General features: G+C 35.8%; 1 protein-coding gene and 1 long non-coding RNA gene across 8 annotated transcripts in view; one reads left to right on the top strand and one right to left on the bottom strand.

Moving 5' to 3' along the window:
- ZFHX4 (zinc finger homeobox 4) overlaps nt 1–23,094 on the top strand; it is a 150,149-nt gene that overhangs the window by 93,902 nt on the left and 33,153 nt on the right. The window lies entirely within an intron of this gene.
- On the bottom strand, nt 1,065–21,307 carry LOC148225509 (uncharacterized). Of its 4 annotated transcripts, XR_015807790.1 has the most exons (4): nt 21,178–21,307; nt 8,506–8,587; nt 8,263–8,342; nt 1,065–7,469 (listed from the first exon to the last, which is right to left on the bottom strand). It is a non-coding gene; the product is annotated as an uncharacterized LOC148225509 (long non-coding RNA). The 4 variants fall into 4 exon arrangements; XR_015807792.1 differs by lacking the exon at nt 21,178–21,307 and having other exon boundaries at nt 1,065–6,280; nt 8,506–8,646; XR_015807787.1 differs by lacking the exon at nt 21,178–21,307 and having other exon boundaries at nt 8,506–8,644.

Below are 23,094 nucleotides of genomic sequence, written 5' to 3' on the forward strand. Positions count from 1 at the left end.
GTCAGGCCACTGAGGGGCCGAGGGTGGCAGGAGTGACATTCACCCTAGCAAGATGGAAATAAATGCCCTGTTTGATAAAAGAAAACAGACAATTTATGTATACCCTGAAGAGTTAACAGCTAGTGAGCCATTCCTATGGGTCAAGTGCTGCATTTGCATTTTGATGGGATGTTATCAAGTAATTAATGCACCAGTCAGGATTTATTACCTCAGGAGTGAACTGAAAGGTTCATTACAAAATCGGTTTCACTTGAAGATAGGCATTTCCTCAGAGTTAGCTTTTGACATGTTGTTCCTAGCTCTCTCTGCCTGTGGCAGCAATGGTAGAAGGCCAGTGAGGTGAAATTCATTGCTTAATAAGGGCATTCACTTTGGGTATTCTTGTGATAATAAATGTATACATCAAGGCCGCACTGCCTTGTCAGTTTAATTGCTTCTTGTGCTCCTTAACAAGCCAATCTTAATCAGTCTGGACCATGTTATGAATAATTTAGGGATCAGCAGACTTCACGCTTAATAAGATATACTAGATTATAAAACTTAAGTGCACTGTTTATAGAAAGCATGGAAAACACTTTAAGTTTTTATTAGCAGCAAGGAAAAAAACCAAAACAAACCCAAACCTGGTAGTGAGGTTTTCTAACACTTGCATTTTGTGAGCAACAGCTGTGTGTCTCCGTGCCGAAACCCCCTCCACCTCTGTCAAAGGGCCACAGTTCAGCCTCTCTGTCCCCCTAAGCCTCTGCCAGACATAATGGGAAATTTGAGCAGGCCATGAGATTAAAGCCCAGAATCTGTGGCCAACCAGCAACTGTCATTTTAGAAAACATTCTTTTATCTTTTTAAATGCAAAGCAGATCTTATTTTAAAACATTTTCTGATGGACAAAAATTACCTCTTTGTTGTTTGGTGGTTGACTGACTACTTGGGTTTTAATGCAACTATTTAGATTTGAAATTGGGTTGCCAAACCTATATCAACAATAGCATTTCTAAATGTTTTTCCTCTGTTTAATGATAAAGGTGAAATGTAGGATCAGCTGTAAATCACTCATACACAAAATGTGAATTATTAAAGTAAAATGCTTTTTATTTATTAAGGTGATACAGAAATACATTAAAAACTAGCAGAAATAGTCTCCAATCTCTGTGAGCCTGTTATGATTCCTCCATCTAATAAGTGTTGTTTGATTAAAAAGGAACGTTTAACCTTTTTGTTTTAAAAGAATTCTTTGTCCTCCATTTTACCTCAACATTTGCAGGCTATAAGTTGTCCACAGAGTAATGCATCATTCAGTTTATGACATCTAATAAAGGCCTACTGCAAGCATTAGAACCAGGTGCTTCAACAATTTTCCAGTCTGCTTGTAGCTGCTTCTGTTTGTTCTCTTGTAGCCTAGATAGAAAGAAAGAAAGGGAAAAAAAAAAAGGGAGCTAACAAAAATCCGCAACATTTTTCATTTTTTTCTTTTTTATTCCTTTCTGTTTAAGCCTTGACACATGCTGACAGCACTACGGTATCATTTGATGCCCGTGTAAACAATAGCTGCATGTATTTGTGATCACAGAGCGTATTTATTAGTATAAATAGAGATGTAATTAAAGGCTACGCTTTCAGTCGTTAGATAATGTATTAAAATAATGTTATTGTTCAAATACATTTATGAATCAGGAAGATAGGTACCAGTAAATGAAAAACAACTTCAAACCTATTTCCCAACCTATAGCTGGACTATCATACTCCTTTGTTCTTGTGCAGGTTAATAGAGATTGAGGAGATGGGCAGAGGAAAAGCAGTGCAATTTTCTGCTATTTAAGCTTGGCGAAATGGCACTCTTCAGGAAGCAGCAAAAAGTATGAAAGCGTAATAGGCATTTTAAAAGTAGAAGTCCATATAGCTGCTTGAGGGATCCTCAGATTTAGGCATGCATAGAATCACGAATGAGATAATCAGCATTGTGAAATTGAAACCTGTCTGCTGCCTGCTGCTGTTCTTCCCTCTTTCAGTGGAGTGATTTGTAACACTCATCTTCTTCAGGCAAGGCAGCCTTCAAGATTATCCAGAACTGTCAATAGTAATTGCCAAAGTATTTTATTACCTACAGAAAATCAAAGGAATTTTATAACCAACAGTTATCAAGTTTCAATACACGGTATAAAGAGAGCAATTTTAGTTGGAATACAATCGTGTTTGGCTTGCTTTTATGTTCTTGAGACAATTCCTGTGCAACCAACTACAACATTCACTGTATTTAAGCTGGAGGCAAGAATATGCATGTGTACTTGTAGTTTAAAAAAATTACATAATGCTTACAAGCTTCTGCAAGCAAGTGGTTTTTAATTGCCATGCAAACTATGCCTTAACTAATTACTTCTAAAAAGAATGAGGTTTCTGTAAAACTTGAGATGACGTTTTGCAAGTCTGACAGTAGATATAAGTTTAACTGGGGCATTCTCTGTCATGAGGTAAATAAAATGCCTGGAAATTAGCAAAATATGACACTGATTATAAAGTCTGAAAACATTAATGTTGCAGATCTTATTATAGCCTCTGAATATTACTGCTATGTGAACCACAGTTGTGATTGTCAGCCGTTCATTTAACACAATTCTGTTTTGCTACAGGGTCACCCATGATTCAAAGCTTTTCAGATGCTTGGCTTCTCACTCAGGCTATGCATGAGTGAGGACTGCATCTTCTGTTCAACAGTGCTTTTCTGAGCCAAGCATTTCACTTTCCTTCCCTGATACCAGGGAAAAGGAAAGTGTGACTCGAAATGTTTGGTGGGAGAAAAATTCGGTTTCTACTTTTGACAATGTATTTCCCCTCTAATTCATAAAGCCAAGACTTCAATGATATGACCGTCTCTGTGGGTTCTTTTAAAAACAAATATACAAAATCACATGTGAAAAATAAATTGGCATGGGGAAATGCCTCTTTTTAAGTTCCAAACCAGATAGGTGCACTTGTATTTTGAGGCATGTGCACTGGATTTTTTCCACGGCACCAAAAAGCAGGTGTAATTTCTACTGAGGGGGTGCACTGAAAGAGAAATAAGCCATGAACAAATTTGATACTACTACAGCCATGAAGCCATGATTATAGCATAACAGAGCACTCTCCTTTCAGCTGTGAACCTCCTTGCTTTTTCTCTATAAGCTTTTGTTTTTAAAAAAGACCTGTTAATTGAATTATTAATTGTTGTTGAAAGGGTGAAGTGCTTTACCAAGAGCCTCCTTTCATAGCACTGCAGTATATGAAAACTTTAACAAAATGGTAATTAGAGGAGAGGTTATTTATATACTATTAAAATGCTGATGTAATTATCAGAGAGTTATTCAATTACACCAGATAATAGACATTTTTAATGTAAAGAAGATGGCTAGCCTGCTGGAATTTTGCTAATACGAGGAACCTACCCTGGGTCCTGTATTTCTTTCACTCTTATAATTTATACTAATTTGTTTATATATTGTGTGTGAAACATGCATTGCTACATTATTCCATCTAGTTTTTCTGTATGGATTACAAAAGATTATTATATACATCAGCCAAAACTCTTCAGATATTTAAGCATAGCAGAAGGAACTGTACTAATTTGTCCCTTTTGAAGAGAACTTCATTACCTCACCTGCACATCCTGAAAGGAGGAACACTTAAGGCTAACACAGACTTAACACAACAATCATATTTCTTGTTTGCTTAGAGCTGTGGGTTTGAACTGAATAATGGCAGAAGAAGCTGATGTTTGTATTTTTGAGGGCCTGGAACTTTGTATTTCAACTAGATGGGTACAAATGCTATTCCCTTTAGTCCCTGGCTCTCTTAGTAGAATATTGTCCCATTGATACATCTGGAATTGTCAAAAACCAACATGGGCATGTTGCCACTGTAACATACATTTTTTAAGTATTAGGTTTTTTTGTTTGATAAATTTTAGTTTACACTTTGCCACTCTGGTTGTATGTTTAAGCATTTTAGAAATCTCATTAGCTTGTTTAAAAGGAAGGAATCTAAATAGTACAGAAGAAGCACATACTCTATTATTCCATATACTGAATATCTTGAGATTGTCAGCAATCGTTTTTCTAATAAGATGTATGATTGTGGAGACTGTCATGACGTAATGGTGATATGGACATGTGGCTATAATACCATTTTCTCAGAAGAGGAATGAATTGTCTCTGATTCTAAGCTGATTGAAGTATTGGCATTCAAAGAATCAGAGCATAGGAACAAAAGAATCTGTCTGTGCAAAGCTATACCACAACTCTTATTGACCTAAAATATATGGCAATAAAATTAAGTCCTCTTTAAATATTATTTTTTCCTCAAAAAAAAAATCCAGAATGCAAGTTTGTTGGAAGTTTTAAAACAGAGGGGAAATGCAGAACAGGATATTTGTAAATCATAGTTCAGATAACAGTTTTCTGTTAGGACACAGAATCTGAAAAGGCTCTAGTTAAAATCAGCTTAGCAGTAGCACAACTATTAAATTTAGCAGAGCTAGTATTAATTTTCACTAGTTTGTCCGAGAAAACTATAATTGTCACTCCTTACTGTAAAGAAATAAATTGCATTTCTTTCTTAAGTCTTTGTTTGTTTAAACCCTGTGTGGTTGCATTTAACATTGGATTAGGTAGGGTAAGGGTTTACTGAGAAATTGCACAGCTGTATTTGTACAGAGCTGTACCTGATTCCCACCTCCTGTAGTGTGAGCAGTGGTAAGTGAACTGTTTCTGTGTTGTTCACTCACTCTGTCAGATCGAAACTCAGCTCAATAGCATTAAACTAGCTCCCATTTGAAAGATTTGTCTTACAAAACCCTGAAAACTGCTCTGAACATGCATACATTGATTTTGTTGCTGGAATCTCCTGAGCTTTGATGAAAAGGAGACTCCACATGCAGGTGAAAGAGGGTTTACCTCTTCAATATTAAAAAGAGAAGATTAAGGATTTTTGTTCAGCTAAGGCTGAACTAATCAGTGACATGTGAAGGTAAGAGACCTGGCCTCACGCCTATAGTATGATAATGTTATTTTCTTTAGTTGAACAACAAGTTCAAATTTCTCCATTAGCTGCCTCTGAGTAACTGTCTACCATCATTCCCATTTGCATAGGTAATTGAATATCCAGGGATGCAGCAGTAAAGTTGTTTTTTATTTTAGCCACAGAGAGGGAGGTATTTGTCATGTTCATTGCAGGAAATTTGCTCAAATTTTGTCCTGGAAAAGATGCACCTGTTATATCAATTCACTGAACAACATCTGTATGATAGTATTCTAAATGTTGAAGTTTGGTATTCATGGAGGACATAAGGCATTTTTTGTAATAAGAAGTTTTGTTTCCTTTCATTAAGTTCTATTAAAACATTAGAAAATGAAGATGAGTGATTTTCACAAGTTTTCAGGTTCCACTCTAAAGAATAAGGTTCATTTAGACTTTCAAATTGGAAAAACCTTTCTTTTTTGTCCTTGCTAAAAACATATTCTGCACAGTACTTGTGGTTATCATGTGAGTTTTAGCAGAAGAAGAGTAGGGTAGCTTTAATTTGCACATGTCATCACTGAGAAGAGAATGTCACCACAATGTAATGCACGACATCCTGAGGATAACAATAGTTTTTCACCTTCTGCTGTCTGATCCGCCTTTCTCTTGTATTCACCTGTGGAAAGTCAGATAGCAAAAATGTTACTTCAAATTGTGGCACAGGTAAGGCTTTGCAAGACATAGAGAGAGAAGGCAGTAATTGTTTGAATGAATTAGCTATGTTAGTAAGATATCATTGCATGTTACAAATATATCTAAACTTAAGTCTTATCAGCCGTGCTTTTGATCTGTAGTAAGAAATACAGTAACAAAACTGAAATGAATGCTACAGAGACAGATAAAACTAGATAAGAGGTTTTCAGAAATTAGATAACATTTATTTTTCATCGTTTATAAGAATAACTTCTTTTGCCTCTTAGGCATATGGTGGTTGCATTCTTGCACAGAGTGGTTTTTCTTCAGTAGATCTGTTCCTCTGCCATCCTTAAACTCAGGTCACACTCCAGAAGCACATGGAAGTCCAAATAAAAGAGGGTAGCTTCTTAAACATGCCTTGCAGTTTTAAAACTAATGATGACTTGTCTGGAAAACTAATTGTGGATGATGACTTGCCTTACTTCAATCTGAACATAGAGCAGAGAGGACAAGAAAAACAAGCTCTGAAATAACTCACGGGACTGGAGGATTATTTGTCTAACTTGGTGAAATTGTGAATAATCTTCAAATCCTGCTGTAAAAATAATGTGCAAATATGGCTTAGTAAATTTGAGTTAAAACCCAAATGTATTTAATGACCACATATATTCTTAAAAGTATTTAGTGCTTTTATTGACAGAGAAATATTTATTTTACTACAGCATTTCCAGTTTGCATGACTTAAGAGACTCAATAGCACGTCTACAGCAATTCTGAACTGAGGAACTTAAAAGCAGTAATGATGAATTTAGGCCAGTTGCAATTTAAAGGAAGGTTGCTGACATTTTAGAATTACATGATTCTTGTGGAATTCATTTCATACTTTAATTCTGTTATACCAAGAAACGTTAGATGCAGGGGTAGAAGCTGAACTGGTAGGTTTTTTTTCCTAAGCCAATCCATAAAGATGTCCCTTCACCTCTTTGATGTGATAAGGAAGTGTTAAATCAAAGTGAATCCTTATTCTGCATCTTGGGACAGAATACCGCTTAAGCCAATTGTTACTATTCCTGAGTGTTTTAGACAGTGAGCCATGCACATCTCTCTCTGCACATCAGAGAAGATTGTAGCAGTCATTGTGCCACCTGCTATCACTTAATTAGTATAATCATCTAATTTCCAGTATGAAATAATGGCATCATGTACTTTTTAGTAATTGTAGCCATCATAATATATTCCAAATTATGTTACACTAACATTATGTGATTTAGAAATATTAGGAGAGGGTATTTGCTTTGCATTTGTACACTGGTCTTTCTGATCTTGACTCTCACCCAGCAGAAAAAGTCCATAACCAGTTTTCTCTTTTATTATGATCCTAAAGATATCACTGATTCATATCATAACTCTGCAAACGAGCCTTTGGTAAGTACGATTTAACCTTTAGTGGACAGAAAAAAGAAGAAATAATGGAAACAGCAGCTTGACATAATAAAAAACACACCCAGGCTTCAAAGAATTTGATCTTGTTTCTTAGCAAATTTTTTTTTTTATAAAACAGAATGTTGGCGATCATGTATGCAAGTATATTTTATATACATTCTGTTTGTGGTTCTCAGCTTAAGGAATAATTTCAGTTGATCAGAATAGCTCTTAATGTTTAAACATCACTATACTGCAGCGGGATTTTTTGCTCCTGGAGATTTCATCTCAGCAAATGAATAGGTAATAAATGAGTCAGTTTGGGGCTGCTTCATTTCACTGGACGGTTCTGGGCTATGAGGCTTCAAAAACAGAAAGAGAGAGAAAAAGAGAAAGAAATAGGCAATGACATGAAGGGGTACAGGCAAACCTGAGCCACCGTCAGAGCTAACCCTCCCCCATTCCCAATGATACTGTCTGGCTGAGCAAAGCACTGCCACATATATATCAGGCAAGGTTATTACCACTCTGCTTTGTAAACATGCTATGCCTCCTGGACATCTTCTATTTTTATTTCATTTTTGTGTTATATCTTATATGTAAATCTAGGCTGGCGAGAGTCAGGAGGCATTCATAGCATTGGGCCAAATTCATTCCAGGTGCAGTTCCAGGTCTGTTGACTTCAATGAAATTACACCTGGGATGAATTTGGTCTATTATTAACTATAGAGATTACATGTCCAGCTTCCATAGTATACTAAAATACCCAGAATACATATAAATAATGAAGTATGTAATTACAGTCCTGGTTTTAATTTGTGTTCTTAAATGTACTGATGCTTGATGCTTTTGCACATGTTTATAGTTATAGCTGTGCTCTTGTAGCATATTTTTGTTTAGTGCAAATATATTTGAGTTTTTCTTTAAAACAGAGATACACACAATGTTTACTTTCAAATGTCTCAGTAAGTCTTTCAAAATCCATATGATGGCTGATTCCATATAACAATATTAAATTATATTGGTATTAAATATCATACATATATATATATATATAGAGAGAGAGAGAGAGAGAGAAAGAGAGCGAGAGAGAGAGAAACATGCAGGACATCATGATACTGCCACTTAAAATCATTCTGCAAACAATGAGCTTACCTTCCTATGGATTATGCGTTAATCAATGCACACAAATAGGTGATCTTGTTAGAGTTGATACAAGCCAATAGAACTGTTACCTATCAATATGAAAAATTTCATTCATTTTTATGTTTCCTGTCTCAAGCAGTGCATAACAGGTCAGTTGACAGGAATTTGTGCTTGACCAAACCCAGAAGCTAGGCAGTATTTAAATGGACTCTTCCTTCATTAGGAGACATAAAAAGCATAAGTATGACTTACCTCTGCATACACTCATTCCGTTTGCTTCCCCTGTATCGTTTTGTGCATTCCTGCATCTTTCAGCATGGCACACTGTGAAGACCTGGTAAGCGAGTTAAAGTCAGATGACGCTAACGAATCCCAGCGCAAATGACTGAATCAATAGGAAACCAGCCACTGCTGTTTAAGTGTATCGATAAATGTACCTTTATTTTCTCTTGAATGGATAAGTGTCGCAGTTAAGAGTCCTATGGATCTCTTAATTGAAAGTTAATTTTAAATCAATAAAGAGAGTCATTTAAATATTGATCAGTCCTTTCTACACGAATTGTTAGCTGATTTTTTTTTTTGAAACAACTTTGTTTAAATGCAATCAATAGCCCACAATCAGTGCGTTCCATAAAAAATTGACAGATGTTCCCAAAATGCCTGCGAGGCATAATCTTATCTGTTTACATATGTAGCATAGATATTTCAGTCCTTTTCAAATGTATCCAGGTATCTCTGGCAGAAATGTGATTTCCTTAAATACCAAATTGCACTACTAAAATGCATTCTTCTCCGTCTTTTTCAATAAGGTGGTTTAAAATTAAAAAGGAAGAGTTCTTGGATTTCCTTTGATTCTACAAGTAATATTCATATTGTTTTACTGGTGCAGGCAGACTGCAAAAGAAGAATGCCCTTGTTTTGCACATAGGGAAAAGAGAGATAAGCAGTTATATGAAGCACATGTTCTCTGGAATTTGTGTCATAATCCATCAGATGTATTACTATATGCAAAATGATACCTAGCTTTTAATTATATAGACATTTATGTACACTTTGTGTATGCATGTTGAATAGTAATGACTTTTAGCTTTAGTTCATGGATATGGTCTCTCTCCTGAGCAGCACATAGCAAGACTATTTTATCTCAATTTGACAAAGCACACAGTTGAGTTAAAACGATACAAATTTCATTTCATGAGATTCACTGAGATTAACCTAATAAAATAAACCTAGCTACATGTGGCTTTCAACATTTCAGCAAATATGACACTCTTCTAAGATGCCTTCCCACAACACTTTCAGTAATTTGCCTGTAGTGGCCTGGTACAATTTAGTTTGTCACACCTAGTGATGAAGTCAGACTGGACACTTTGGTACAAGCAATATGAATTGAATTTTTCTCCTGTTCCTTCTAATTAATTATAAAGTCATACTTTGATGTGCACAACTCTGAAGTCCTGAAGTTGGCCTTTATTATTATTTTCCTTATTTTTCAATTTTCAAATCCAGTGCCTTTTAAAGGAGGTTTGTACTTCTAAGTAATTAAGCCCTTTTTGAAGTATGAGAGCATAAAGTTAATTATAAAAAATCACAAAATTACATATATCTACAATTTGTTAAAATTAACATTTTTATTTTCACTGATCTTACTTAAATATAAAATAAAATTGACTGACAACTATTTTGACAGACATCTAACTGAAGAGTATTACCGTAATATTGTTTCCTAAGTGACAAACTAAAAATTAAGTCCTGCAATTGAAACTTTATGACACGTAGTAATTTAAGGCAGAAAATAATAAACAATTTTTTTAAAGAGTACTGTCTGAGGAGAATAGGGGTTGCTTGGAGGGGAAAAATCTGACATTCAATATAATTTACTCTATTTTTGCTATTAATACAAATGCTTCCTGCTGTTCTGAAAATCCACTGTTTCTTAATCCAGCATTATTGTCCTCTTAATGCAACATTTCAAACCCATTTTGCTCCATTTTCTGTTAGAAAAGCCATATTAAAAAGGAAGATTAAAAAGAAAGAACCAGGTATCATTGGTCCATATGCATATGGGTTCAGCGTGTGAGGATGCTGTTTCTAGGACTGGCCTTAAGATGTGACTGATAGATCTTATTTGTCTGATAGAGTTGACCAGGGAAATAGAGCTACAGCTGGTTACTTCATTAGGTCCTCTCATTGATTGAACCCTGCTGAAGTGATGCAGCAGGCTCCTGAGATAACTGCTGGTAATAGAACAAAATGAATTCTTATCACAGAGATTGGAAAGGCCATTAACCCTGGCCTCCAATGCTTTTCAGAGGTCACAGACAGGAAGCCAAGCGGTGACTGGGAAAACTGTTTTGTGTCTAACTACAGGTCATGTTAGAGGGGGTCTGTGACTTTTTTACCCTTCGGCTTCTGTACAGATGAAACTGTTACACTGGGAGATGTTAATAATCAGCTGTAAATAAATATTGGAAGCAGAAGAAGAAAAATGAGAAAGCACAGGAATTTTTTTCAATAAATATTTAATAAAAGAGCAATTGTTTCTGTGATATTTACTGCCAGTTCTGCTGTAGATTTTTGCCTAATACTTTTCCATATAAATTGAAAAGAGAAATACGTAGAGGCACTTAAAAACCAAAATTTAATATGGTTTTATATAAAAATACCTTTCCTTCCTTCCTTCAAAGATGAGAATTATAATTGCCTGCTGCCTGCCTGCTTGCCTTATTCAGCAAGCCTATCACCAGTTCATCTGTGAATTAGTGCAGGGCGCTGTTTGCCTTTCACCTGGTTGAGAAGGGTATATATCTAAGTAACAGTCCTATAATTTACATTTAATGCAACCTTTCAATTGACCAAGAGCCCACAACCTAAGCCCCCATCTCACAGCTGAGGACTTTCCCACATTTGTCAAGTCAGTGCCACTCTAGCATCAGCCAGGAGAAATCATCCATTTAAAGCCTGGAGCTGCACATGACAATTTTCCTATTGCTTGTGAGAAATCCAGCCATGGCAGAGGTAGCTTTGTGTTTTACTTTTTTGACTCTTGCTTTCAGCAGCAGTGTTTTATTATGCACATGGATTTAAAAAAATATAGTGGGATGCATCTTATAAAATTAAATGGAACATTTTCTCTTTATTACTGACATATTTAAGGCTATGCAGATATGTGTTGTAGGTTGATTTTAGCAGTATGTTGGTGGCTTCTATCCTTGTGATTGTGATTTAATTTCAATGTCTGTGGTCATGTGGTATTCTCTGCTGGAGCCAATCTTTCACAAGGAGCAAGTTCATTTAAATGTAAATGGGGTCCTGTGGATGGAAAAAACTACATACTTCACGTCTTCAGCGACCCACCCAAGCATTTGGTTTGGCCTTCCATGCATAAATAATAACAAGAAGGTATGCTGTCATTGCCTTGCTTGAAACACCAGAAGTGGTTTGGCACAGCAAAAACCCCAAGCACTAAAAAGAGATTGGTTTGGATAAACTCACAGTTCAGATCCCCATCCTGATTAAACAGAGTTAAAAAAAAAAAAAAAAAAAAAAAAAGGAAAAAAAGGGAAAAAGTAAGAGAGAGAGAGAGTTATGGAGTTATTTTGAGGAGTTGCGAATTACAGGAACAGCTGAAAACCAACTCAGGCTAAGAACATACCATACCTAAAAATACTCTGAAGTAGAAGAAAGCTTGTCATTTTGTTAACTTGAATGGATTTTTGCTCTTAATTGTTTGTAGCAATTTGCAAGAGTGGGATGTGAATGTGGTATAAGTGGCAATATAATTAGCATTAATTTAGCATAAAAATGCAAACCTACATTTTCTAAGTAGTTACCTTCCCTTCCTCTAAAACATGGAAATATATTACATAACTCTAAAGTATGTGTGGCTTTTTTTCAAGGTGTTATTAAATATGACAAAATGGAAAGCATTTTCTTTTTTGCTGTTGTATATAAGGAGATATGAAGGATTGCACAACTTCTTTTTATCAAAATCTTTGTGGTGTATATATCTATTTCCACACTGCTGAACTCACGTGTTGACTTTTCACAGAAATACTCCGGGTGTATTTCAACAGAACTGAAAAATCTCCCTTAGAAATTTCCTTTCCCACCAAGCAAACTCATAAACAGGTTTTCATCTGTATGGATGAATAGATTTTTTTCAGGATTACTTCATTAAATGCACGCTTTTATTTATCTCATTTATTAAGAATGTTATGTTCTGTTGCAGATGTTTCAGGGCATGACACATGGGCCTGGAATCTCAGTGTGTGATACCTTTGGTGAAACTCACTTATGAAACATCCAGACTTCCAGTTAGTTGTGCTCTGCACTAGGAACTTAGCAGAATTTTGCCTTTGTTCCAGAGCTGTAATAAAATACTGGTATTTACTGTTTTCAGAGATCTCTGAATAATATTTGATAAGCTGTCCTTTTTATAAAGTGGCATTAGTCCAAGACGAGCTAGATTTAAGAAGTACAAGATTTGCTATCCAGGGTAAGAAACAGGATATTAGTGTTTGTGTTACTCAGCTATATTAGGTGTAGCTGTGAATAAAAAAAAATTATCCTGGAAGCTTCAAAACCTAAAATGATCATCTCTTGGTCCCTCTTCCCTTATTTAATTGGGCTGGTTAAGTAATAATAATTGAAGCTGGATGTTTAGTTTTCCTAAAGATTCTAATGAAATAAATGTGTTATAGTTACAAATAGTGATGAGCAAATAGTGTTTTTCTATCATATTATTCACCATTAGGGGATATACATGTTGTGCTGGTTTTCATTATTTGGTTACATTCCATACCAACTGATTTCCACAGAATCTCTTAAGTCTTCTAGATATATTTGCTGACAATCCTATACTGTTAGAGTGTTTTAATTAAAAAACAAACAAACAAAAAACAACAACAACAAAAACAACAAACCAAAAAACTGTCATAACAGATCTGAAGTTCCAGCTTAATTCTCCTATCAGAATTCTCAGCAACACACGTGATATCTGAAAAACAATGCTATTAGTTGCAATGTGGGCAATATGGGATTTTTGTTTTGTTTAGAAAATGTTAAATTCTTTTCCCAAGGGCTTTTTGTTGAAGCTTGTAATTTGCAAGACATACAAAATTATTGGTGAGAGAAGTCCACCTCCTAATTCTCTAGTCTAAAGGAACAGACTTGAGAAAGCAGTGCAAATGTCAAGCACTTCATGAGAGAGAGCAAATCCAAGGGTGGGTGGTGCTAATCTAGGCACATTTGCAGAAGTGGCATAGCAATTGTGATATAGAAAATAATCTAAAGACCATTAATAGACTAAGAGCCATTACGATTTTTTTGGAAAATACTAGGTTCCTTACATAATGATAAGCTATGGCAGAGAGAGAGTATCACCACATTGATTAATTTTAAGTCAAATTAGAATTAGAAGGGTCTTTGAATAAAGCCTTTGAAAAAAAGTATCTCTGAAAATGAGTTAATACGGTTCGATCAAAACAGCAGTATATCATTTCATGGATTGTGAAAAGTATTAGCATCCTTAATTTAGTCACTTTTATTAAAAAAAAAAATTAGATGGGATCCCCTTCATGTGATTGGAAAGACACTTGAGAATGGACAAAAAAAAAATTAGGCCTTTGCTCAGCAAGGACAAAGGGAAAGCCTTTCCCCATAAAGTTAGCCATAGCTTTTTAAATGCAAATACTGAACTATGAAAGATGGCATCTTCCTGCAATAGAAATTTTACTCTATATATCCTGGAGCAAGATATCTGACTAAAGGACCCCAAAGGGCAAAAAAATCCTCATTGCTCCCAGGAGCCAAACAATCTCTTGAAGGAATGAAATCCACCTGGCGTTCAAGCATTTTCAGTTTGGGAGGTAACACACATGAAACTTCTTGAGTTATAAATATTGAAGCATAAAACCATAAATATGGGTGGAATGATAGAATTATTGATGTCTGGCCCAGGTCAGGAGACAGGGTCCAAGTTCCCAACTGGCTTCCAAGATGATCTGGCTTTGGGTTTAAGTCAGTGTTTCTGGAAACTGAGAGTTAGGTATGGCAGCTTCTCCAAAAACTTGACACAAACACAGGCACTACTGTTTTCCTGTGGCGTTGAAGGTACATCCCATCATATTTTTCTAGACGCTGCAATAACAAATGGAATTTCTGGTTTTGTTTTCTTGCATTTGTAGGCTATGTTAAATGTTACATACTTTTCTGCTGTCCATGTCCAATTTAATCAATATTACAAGTGCTCCCATGTGGTAGGCGGAACAGTGGCAATAAAGTGAAATTTCCACAGCTTTTACCCATTGAAATTCTCAGAGGGCAAGATTCTTATAAACTTCACTTTTCTTCCTCTGTAATGGATTTAATAGCTCCATTCAGGAAGAAAATCTGATGTGCTTTCTCATTTTCAAAATGTAGATAGCAAACCAAACTTTATTCTATTTCCAGCTCTTGAAGAACTTTGAAATTTTAATATTCTTTTACCACGAGTGTTGAGAAATTTACCTGTCTCCAGAATTGCGCCAATGTCCCAATGTGACTCTGTATTTAAAAATTAGGGAGTTAACCGAGGTAAATTCCCAAAAAGTTTTTGAAACTGGTGTGATTTAGGTCAGTTTAAGGCTGTTTGGAATATCTTATTCTACACATAGGAATTGGTAATGTCCAATGATATTAGTTCTGTAGTTAGAATGAAAACTGACTACATTGGCTCTGTGCCACTGGGCATCCTTTTCATTTCAGAGCTTTCCTCCCAGCCATTTAAACCATCTTTTAGGCATCTGTGTGCTGCTGAAAACAACTTTATCAAAGCTTAAGATTTGGTCTTTAGTCCCAGAGTTCATTATAATAGTTTAGAGCTTGTGCTGTGTGCTTCTTTTTGTTTTGGTGTTCTCTGTTACAAAGAATTACTGTATTGTCTTCTTCCTTGTACAATGCATCATTTGGGCTCAGCAGTCACTAGCAGAGTTCTGCTTCATTCTTCATGACTGATTATTTGTCGTATTAGATTCTCCTCTAACAAAGAAAAGTTGTGAAGCTCTGTAATCGAAAGAGATAGTGGAATGTTCACACTTCTTAGAAGATGTAGCGCCAGTTCTAGCCTTTATTTATATGAAATTATTGTTTCTGTTGCTATTGTGCTCTTTCAATGAGAAATAAACAAACAGTAGGAGGAATATTAAATAAGGGGCTTAGGAAAATTAGGTTAGATGAAGAAACGATAAAAAAAGATTCAACACAATTCAAATGAAACAGCAGGGTTTAAATGATCCTGTACATCTATAAAGCTGTGTATGTGGATTTGCTGTTACTTGGTAGGCCAGTTGTTCTCATTTTATGTACCATAAAATTATTGTAACTGCATTTCTGCTTAAGCAAGGGTGGGGACTCTTTAAAATGGAACAGGCTGTGTACTGTTTTCTTAATCATAGGAGCCCTAGAATAATTATCAAACAGTGTTTTCCACAGAGTTGATCTATAATTCATCTGAGGAAGAAAACGTCTTCCCAATAAAAGATTTTTTTTGTCCTCAATTGTTCAAAGGTTTCTTTTTATTATTATCATTAACCCAATTATCAAATTTCACAACTTCTTCATTTCTCAGCTTTCTTTCATATGCTTGTAGCTGGAGGGGAAAAACATAGGTGGAGACATTCAGTAAAAGCGATTTTACAAGGCTTACAGTTATTCTAAGTTACAGCCAAGGGAATTTAATTGGAGGAAGGTTTTTGGAGGGTAGCTTGTATTTTTTGACAGTTTGCAGTATTTTCAATTCCGTAATTCAACAGTCATAAGAGTGCATTAAAATTCCTGATATTTATAAAGAAGTCAGATTTGAATTATCAATGAATTGATTACGTGGATTGTGGCTCAACCGGAGCCCATCTGCCGCCCACACTGCTGGCTGCAGCCCATAGTTACAGAATACAGGACACAAAATAAATATTGTTCTATCAGGTCTGCTGTGCTCACTGCAATTTAACACCTATTCTTCATTCCATAGGTTGCTGTTTACATGTGGAAGTAGGAGAATTACTTCAAAAGCGAATATACTAAATGTGCTCTTTTAGTGTAGTTTACATATGGTTTTGTTTTATTTAAGTAACCCCACCCCTGTACTCTGGATAATTGATAGTAGCATGTTTGAGTTGAGTATTAGGTTTTCTATTTGCTTAGGCCTTATGTAAAGGCGGTAGTGTTTTTAAAATTGTTTCTTCTTTTTTCCCCCAGAACTATGACATTATTTCATTGCACTTTCTTATCAAGTGAAAGCTCGTGTTCTTGCATAACTCTTAAGCTGATATTGCGAGTAAAGCGCCTATCATGAGACTCCATAAAAGTTCCAAAAATTGACCACTCTTCATACATTCCTGCAACAAGACATTTCTTTCCTGTTGCCAGCAGTAATACACACCTATAACTTAGCCCACAGAAGCACCCTACTTGCCTTTGGTGGCCAGGGGCTAAGCAGTAGATCTTGGCTTACAGTAGTAGTCCATTTTTTGGCTATGAGGGAATGAATGACAGCATTTCTATTTTGAATTAAGGAACATACATGAAATATGTGTTCTCTAAAGTTTGACCAGCAACTGCTTCTGAAGAAATTCACTGAAAGCTGCTGAACTTGCATGTTGTCTTTGAAGTATTTAGCAATTTTGTTTTCACCTTTGATTTTTTTTTTCTATTAGAAACTAAGGGCTGAGTTAAAACTTAGTTATGCTGCATTTATGGTAGTCTCAAGTGGTATTTCTTATATGATTTTCAATGAGTAACTTGTGAGGAAGAAGATCTAGTTGAATCAGATTCCTTTTCAGCTTGTTTCTCTTAAGAGTATGGTAGCTGATTTTTCAGAAAGAGCTGAAATACATACCGTGTCCCTAAATAGACCTTCTGACCAATCCTGTTTCTATTTTATTTGGAAATGCAGCATATATGGGCTTGTCATAGCTCATAAAATTCTGATGAAATAGTATTTTCTTTCTATTTTTAAGGTTGACTTTAAATGTATTAGTTAAATAAAGGTAAAAAATATTTTTTTACACTGATGCCTGAATTTCCTTATTTGAGAGGTGCAAAATAGTTTTACTTAACCCTGTGACACATGAAATGTAAATGTTCAGCTTGGTTTTGTTTCTTTTTTCATATTGAAGTTCTAGCTCCCCTAGTTAGGAGCAAATTCAAAGTTGTATACTTCTGATCCCTTGTCTTCACAGTTTTTGTTGAAGTCAACTTTTCAATTGATTCTTCTTTCTCTGTAAATATATATATATATATGAACAAAATATTTTCTATTTTTAATGATGTTCAGCTCTGTAATAACTTCATGAGATGGTCTCCAAAAGCTGCCTGCAGTACTTGTATGCATACATTTTGAAATGGGCACAAGTCATGCAATCTATTTGAGCTTAGTATCCTGCCAGGCTGACATTCTCTGAAGATACAAAAACATGCATGTGATCCCTCTTAGCCATCAGCTAAAACATGGCTTTTGTTAGTCTGACAAATTGTGTGCTGCAGATGGGGGAATGAGGAGTGAGGAATGTCACCTCATTGTCACATGCAGTACAAAATAGATGCCAACTCCCCAAAGTCTTGAATGAAGAGTCTTTTCCTATTTCCTCCTCATTTGAGAGTATAACAAGTTTGTTTATCTGTGCTGGTCTTGACTATGTCGAGTGTGCTGTCCTCACCAGATGTGGAAGCTTTCAAAAAGCATCTAGATAAATATAAATGATAGACTAATGGCAAGTTCCTGCCCAAATACTGTTCATATGAAATTGATGATGCCCCATTTCATCTCCACAACAAATTCTGAGGAGAAAGCCCCTCTTCCTTCCCCTACCTGTGCTTTTGGGACAGAGGCTATTGCAAATAAAACAGGCAAGCAAAATATTGGATTCAGTTTCTGCAGTGAATTGAACTAGAGCTTTAATCACATAATCTATTTTAAAAAGTTCCATGAGTGGCAAATGAATATGTTGTACATATTGGAGAGAAAAAGAATATCTACTCAAGCTTCTTTGGGATACTAAAGGGAGTGTATCTCAAAAAAGAGGTTCTTAGAAAATTGTGGTGCCTCCAGTAGTTTCTTCATCTTGCATTTTCACATGGTTATCTGAAATGCTTGTCAGATTCAAATGTCTTTCATGTGTGTGACAGAAATGTCCCCAGAACAGCAAATCTGACTCTCTGTCAGCAGCATAAAGACAGGACTGTGCCTAACAACCACTTGTTTAATTTTCACAGATTCTTTTTTTTTGTTAAAAAAAGATTAATAGAAGATGTAAAAAAACAAATTCAAGCTCTTTTAGCCATATCTAAAAAAGATTTCAACATTGTGTGCTCAGATGCTGTATAAGACTAAAAATAGAAGTCTTTAAAGATGCATGGATTAAGTATACAGTAAGTGGCAGAATTTATTTTATTTTTTATGAAGGTGCCTAAATTAATCTTGCTCTTATTATAAGAAACTTCATAGGGTTGTTTTATTTTTTTTTCTCCTGGTTTTGGAAGTTATGTGCTGCTTGCTTCACATCATGTTCCACTTTTCAAGTGAAATACTACTATAAACGAGTGGCTATTATAATCCCCAGACCTCAAAGCCCAGCACACATGGTTTTGTGAACACATGATTTCAAATGAGGGGAACTTTCTCAATATATTTGTAGGTTGGTGTGTATGGAGGATATGTTTTATGAGGACTATAAAATCTGCTTAAAGGCCAGGTGTTGACCATCTATTTTGCATTGGTAAAAATCCTCTGAGCCTAATGTGTGGCGTTTCACTAATTCCTTTAAGACTGTAGAGATTCTCAGAACTGCTCAGCTTTCAGCCCATGGGTGCTAAGATTAACACTGAGCACTTCTGGAAATCAAATGTCATATGTTCACTTAAGCCCATTTTTCTGTAGTATGACCTCTGAAGATTTCAACTTCTGTGAATACCTTTACTCAACCAAAGAAAATCCACGCCAATACTTTAAAAGTTCATATTTTTTTCTATTTTTCATCTTAGTGATAACTGTGGAACTAATTTATGCTGAGTTGATCAAAACATCTTGTTTCAAAAAGAAAACAATAATTTTCACAAATGTAGCACATCTCCCCAGCTGTAATTGTGTCTCATCTTTCCTTGTCTCTTTCCATCATAAGAGAAGCTACAGCATTTTTTCTAATTACAACATGTATGAGTTGATTATTGTGTCTGAAAACACTGTTTGCCAACTCAAAATTACTACATTTCATCATTATTAGAACAGATACCTGCCTCACTATGATATTTGCTAACTACAGTCACTGCACAATTCCTAAGTTCCTAAGTCCTATTTCTAAATACTATTCCTAAATTAGCTAAGCTGGATCTAGTATAGTGAAGTAAATCAGTAAAATATTACACTTTTATTCATACCATCCCTGTAAACTTCAGCCTACTTCGTGCAGAAGAATCCTTGTGCACAGAGTGTGAAGAGAAATAATGTGGTATATTTAAGACAATGAAAAGCTTGCTTCCATATCTGTTTCTGCTGGAGAGTTCTTTTTTTTTTTTTTCCTAAGCAGGTCACCTTACCCAGCCTTTTCATAGGAGTTCACTAACTGTGTGGCCTTCATTTTCTAAGTGCTTGATTGGAAGCTCTACGATAGTGTTAAATAAGTGCTGAACACACAGAGCTGCAAATGAAAGCAATCAGTGCTGTGCTTTGAGCATATTAAGTGCTATATAGTGCTATGTACTTTGAAAAAATTGGGTCCCATCTGTATCAAACTGGGTTCTCCAAGTTAGATTTTTTTAACGTCAATTTCTGTATAACTTCCCTTTCTGAAATTGCAGAATTGCCTACTCATCTCTTAGGAGATAATGAAGATAAATTCATTAATGTTTGTGCAGCAGTAAGAAGTCAATAGTGAAAAAGAATAATTTTACTTTCAGAATAAGTTGAAGAGATGCAGTAAGTAGAACATGTGGCTTCATGTTAAACAGTAAGGAACAAAGTCCTGAATATCTTTTCACTAAATAAGTATCAATAGTTTTATGCAGTGAATAAGGCAAGAGGTTTTGCATAAGTTAGAGCTTGATCAAGATATTAAATACAGTGTCAGAAGGGAAGAGTATTTATTTTTTAGGATATTCAAGTGTCTTACTTTTGCGATAAAAAACAAAAGGGGGAGGGTAGGATTTGCATTTACAGTCCCATAGCTATTAAGACTTAAACTGGGAGAAAAAAATTCACCAGGTAGTACTCTACTAGAAGTCACATGAAACATCAGTGGGTTTGAATTTGCTACACAGACCCCCCTTACTAAAGCTAACAAACCAGCTGAGAGTAGCAGAATGTTTTCCTCTTCTCTCTGGATAAACACTGGTGAAGGGTAGCGCAATAAGCAAGAAGAAGAATTATAATAACAAAAAATCAGGGATTTAATACTAGGCCATGGGGGAACACCTTATGTTTCTAAATTAAGCTTCTAATCTCACTTCCTAGTAATCATTGTCTTCACCTATTATTTTCTCTGTGTATTTTTGCACTTTTGGTCCCAGCCAGGTCTATTTCCTGCAGTCCAGTTTGGTGCTGTAGTTTGGTGTGTGACTGATTATAGTCCTACTCTCCTGCCTTATATCTATTTTTCATTTGATCCTAATTTTCACCTCGATTTCTCCTCCCTTCCCCATCTCATAGGCTTTTATGTTCTTTTCCTCAGACCACATTCTGCTTGCTTTTCTCCAGTTCTTTCTCTGACTCCAAAATCTCCCTTCCATACCTCTTTTGCTTCTGCCAACCTATGAGCGCAGAGGGAACACGCTGCTCCTGCTCTCCTGTAGCTGCCAGCTCCCATTACAATGATACAGAGCCCAAAAAAAAAAGAAACCTAAAAAAATTAATAATAATAATAATAATAGTAATAATAGAAATATTGGTTTTACCATAGTAAGGACAATGTGGTTGCAGTCTAGCTGTGCAGGGAAGCTGGCAGGAGAATTTGTATTTTAGAAGACCTATGTAAGTCGTAGTCCTTCTTCGAGGAGGGAATGTGCCTTGGTTACACACAGGAACTAGGTGAAGGGGTTTGTGGATGCTCAGTGGGATGTGACTGCCTGTGCACTTTGGTGAGCTCTCAGCACTGTGGGGGGGTGTGAGTATCTTCAGTCATTACAGATTCCTAGCAGAATGTCACTCTTCAGTGCAGGGAGGTTTTCTAAATGTGGGTAAGTACAATTTTTAAAAGCTGTATTGCTTGGCTGAATTTGGACAGTTTAATCAGATTTACCAGGTACAAGACATCCTCCTGTCTTCCAGATTTTGGGTTCCAGATTAAAAAAAAAAAACAAAAACAAAAAACAAAACAAACAAAAAAACCCACAACAACAGCAACAAAAAAAAAATGCTGTCCAACATGCAGCACAGCTGATTTCAACTCAAGCACTTAAAATTTTTTGAAGCTATAAGCAAATGAAAAGGTGCATGTATGGTAGGAAGTCTGGATTACACTTGCAAATGGGTCCTCCTATCTACTTTTCGAAAGACATTAAAAACAAATGTTAAGTTCAGGTCTTGTTCAGAAGCTTTTGCCGAGGTATTTTCAGTGGTATCAACAGAGTCACCTCACAAGGTATTTCAGGACTTTAGCTGGGTTGGCACTGTAGATTTGTGCTCATTAGGCAGTTGTGAGTGAGGAGTCTATAGGCAAAAGATGTCCTCTGCTTCCAGGAAGGTAGAATTATATTGCTGGCAATGAAAATTAGTTAAGAGGGTGTGGGGCATTTGCTGTGTATGGAAGAAAGGGGATTCAAATTAGATGAACTTTTAGGAAAGGTAAGAGTAGTGCAGTACACAGAACAATGAGAACTGAAAAACTTAACTGAAGAGCAAATGAAAGATGGAGGAAATTATCTATTATGTTGCACTGGTTTAGTAAAAAGCAAAATGGATATAAACCAAGTCAAATCATGCCCTTCTGTTGCTGTGATACAAGTAGCTTTACAGCAGGACTGGGTGACCTGAAATGCTTGACTTGGCCCTGGGAGAGCCCCTTGATATAATCAGCATTTTTGAATTCAGAAAATCTATGTCTGCCATCTCCTCTATTTCAGTATTTGTGAGTCACGCATCGTTATGCTGAGAACCAAGTGATATTGCTCATCTTCAGAGTATGCCATCAAAGTGTCTCCAGCAAACTTGGCAGTGGACTTATATTAATCAATAGCATAGTGTAATTGCTGATCTCAAACAATGCAGCAAGAAAAGAACAGGTTGAGGTATTGAAGCACAGTACTGAAATGGAAAGTATTCTGCTACTGTGGAAAGGGGATAGAGATGTGTGAAGTGATGGCTGTGCATCCCAAGCACACTAAAATACTAGAATACTGGAACATTCCACAAAGCTTCATAATATTCAGGTTATTACACAAAAGTTTGTTGTCTGAATTTTCTAGATTAGGGCTTGAGAAGGCAAGGAAAGACAGTAACAAAAGGGGCTAAGAGACAGCAAGAAGGCAGGAATGTACTGCTGTTTTTTACTACTTTTACTGGTTTTGATGAGCAGACTTTTATCTTTTCCTCCTGTCAGAGGAGTTTGACCATGTGTCAGTATACTATATTTTTAATAGTACAGCTCCAGCTGAGCCAGGAAATCCAGTTTTTACAGAAGATTTTTTGGAGTAATTTGCAGTGGATGTCTTGGTGAAGATTCTTACAAATCACTCCAACATTGTGATCTGGGTTGGAGGAAAAGCTAAAATAGCATCTGTGTAGTCTTTCTGTAAAAAAAGCCCCAAGGACCACTTCATGTACACATATGGTAAAGAAGACAAACTTAAAGTAGTATTTGCGACAAGTAGGTT

This window comes from Sturnus vulgaris, chromosome 1, assembly GCF_052056855.1.
Source record: "Sturnus vulgaris isolate bStuVul1 chromosome 1, bStuVul1.hap1, whole genome shotgun sequence".
Taxonomy (NCBI): Eukaryota; Metazoa; Chordata; class Aves; order Passeriformes; family Sturnidae; genus Sturnus; species Sturnus vulgaris.